Below are 2,880 nucleotides of genomic sequence, written 5' to 3'. Positions count from 1 at the left end.
GTTTTGTTTGCTTTGGAGGCTACGGTTTGTATACTTCACTTGCCCGTTTGTATATTTCGTTTGTGAATATACAAACATAGCAAGTGTATACAAATTACGTATCTATACATTTAGAAGTTTTTTAGAACTCCGTTTGAATATTTCGCTTGCTAATATACAAACATGATATTTTATTACTATGATTTTTTCGTAAATCATATACAAATATCGAGGATAATCAGATATAATTCTAGACTAATACAATCAGGAACCGAATTATTCAAATTGTGAATTTATATAATGAGAATCAAATTATGCAAATTCTGAATTTCTATAATAAAAATCAAACTATACAAATTAAATAGCGAAATTTCACAAAACCATAGTCACGGATTAAAAATAATTGGAAGTATAGCTATATTACATAATATACTCTATATTTATTATTTCACGTAATTTAAGTTGACATCATCTTCCAAACGGTACGTTACCTTGATTAACTTGCAACGCATATAAACCAAATTTCACATACATAATACATTTTTGAAATCCTTCAAAAAATTGAATACTAGATTACTAGTTAAGATTTTCCTGCCAAAATTGCATGCACATTTTGAATCTATTTTTTTATACTATGGCTTGTTCAAAAGATAACTACAAGTATCCCTCAATAAGTCAAATTATAACCAAGAAAGTAAGAAACTTGATTACTTGATATATATGAAATAAAAAGAAGTAATTTGTGATCTTAGTGTATCAATTAGTTCAAATTGATTGTATTATTAGATTCTTTATGTCTCCTAAGGATAAAGTGGTGAGTTGTTGATTAGATTGCTTCATATTGTCAATTAAATAATTACTAGTTTTATTTAGATTCACTGGCATGCCATGTGACAATCGACCTAGTATTAAGCCTTATTTTTATTATTATGGATATGGATATATTTAGCTAATTAAATAACCTTTTGTGTTAATTAAATATATATAGTCAGAAACCTTGGAATTTGGAACAAGAATACCTTAACATGCACTCTGTCCTCAAAGATTTCAAAAAATCGTATCTTTCTCCAAGTGGAAAAAAAGATCTAGCTAATTTTAATACTTCCAATAAATTAAAGAAAATATAACCTGTCAACTGTCTTCCTTTATTCTCAGCCATTATTTAAGATAATAAAATATAAAAGTAGAGTATTTTGTGTGATTAATTAAGCAAATCAGAGAAGTTAAATATTGATTCACTTTTAAGGTTCCTTGCCCTTTTCCCCTTATGGATACAGTATTAAATGTTTAGTTTAGTCATTTTTATAACTTTAGCATGTGACAAACATAGGGAACATGAAAAACTAAGGAAATATATCATTTTTACAGTAAAGTGAGCTTGTTTAACTTTTAGAATACATTGAGTCTCAAATTATAATACCCTTTCTTTTATTTTAATTTAACTGTCTTAGTTAGTTTAAGCGAATAATATCAAATCTTGAAAATAAAGATAATTTTTAATGTGCATATTAATTTAAAATATTTTTTAAATTATATGATCATGTAGTATTTTTAAGTAAAAGAAAAAAAAAGATATTTAAATTGTAACGGAAATAACATTGGGGTCTATTTTGATTCCACTATGATGAATTGGCATGTCATTTTTTTATTCTTAATTTGGCATTTTTTTTTCTGGATATTAAAAAGTACTCAAGTCATGTACTATAGAAGAATACAAATAATTGCACATAATTACCCATCAATATATATAGTATAAAATTACGTGTGTGTCATTGTAAGACGTAGACATCATGGCCTAGTAGACATTATTCTACATTTGTACACACGTTTTTTTCCAGTGTATGAATCATGATTATCTTCCCTTCGAAAGAAGGGCAGAGCCGCTTATTACGTGTGTTTGACTAAATTTAAATACTTTTAATTTAAATTATTTATATTTAAATAATTTATTCAAAATTTTATTAATTATCTTTTTTAAAATTCAGAACTCATAAATATAATTTTTTTTAGCTATATTTTTGTTCAGTGGCAAGTGGATATCTAGGTTAGGAATCAATTTCTTCAACCATACATATAAATAAGATGTGATATATATATGTTCTGTAGTAGCAAGTGGGGTATCGACGTTTCACCAAACTTTTAAATAATTAGCTACCCTTGGCTCCCACCATAGTTGTACTCCCCTATGAAACCAAAAAACAAAAAAATGGTCTACAAGATAGGGAAGTTTTATAAAAAAATCTCAAGGAAAATATAAAAATAATATACATATGTAAAAAAATGAAACGAATAGCTTCTCTGATATGAATATCTGAAAAAAAATAATGGATGAGTTAATGCAGCAAAACTAGAAACTGAATGGGGCATAAATTCACATCCCCACAAACTTTCAAAATCTCAAATGATAAGTATTTTTAATAGATATATATATTTTTTTCAAGCACCTACTGATTAAGTATTTAAGTAAATTGCATAAAATATGATAATTTATTTAATTATATTCGTCAACTTAAATTGGAACATGCCTTAAGTTTTATGATACTAAACTTGATGTATAAACATAATAACGTGTGATACTAAAATAAGTTTTATGACACGTTATTTATCAAAATATGAAAATAATTTATTTTTTTAATAATGATACGTTATTATGTGTTCAATGCTCAACAAACAAATCTTTTTTCACTCCAAATTATACTCCGTACCACGCAGTATTTACATGAAGATAATAAACAAGTGATCATTGCCCTGGTGAAATCATTGACCACACCCCAGCTGTTAGATCATTGTGAAATTAATTTATGATGTTAATGCGTGGAACCAATTAAAGAGAGGGTTAAATTCAATGTGTACTATTCCACTGAATATAATTTATTTATTTATTTAAAAAAAATAAAAAAT

This window comes from Solanum lycopersicum, chromosome 6, assembly GCF_036512215.1.
Source record: "Solanum lycopersicum chromosome 6, SLM_r2.1".
NCBI lineage: Eukaryota > Viridiplantae > Streptophyta > Magnoliopsida > Solanales > Solanaceae > Solanum > Solanum lycopersicum.
This window is presented reverse-complemented; position numbering follows the sequence as displayed.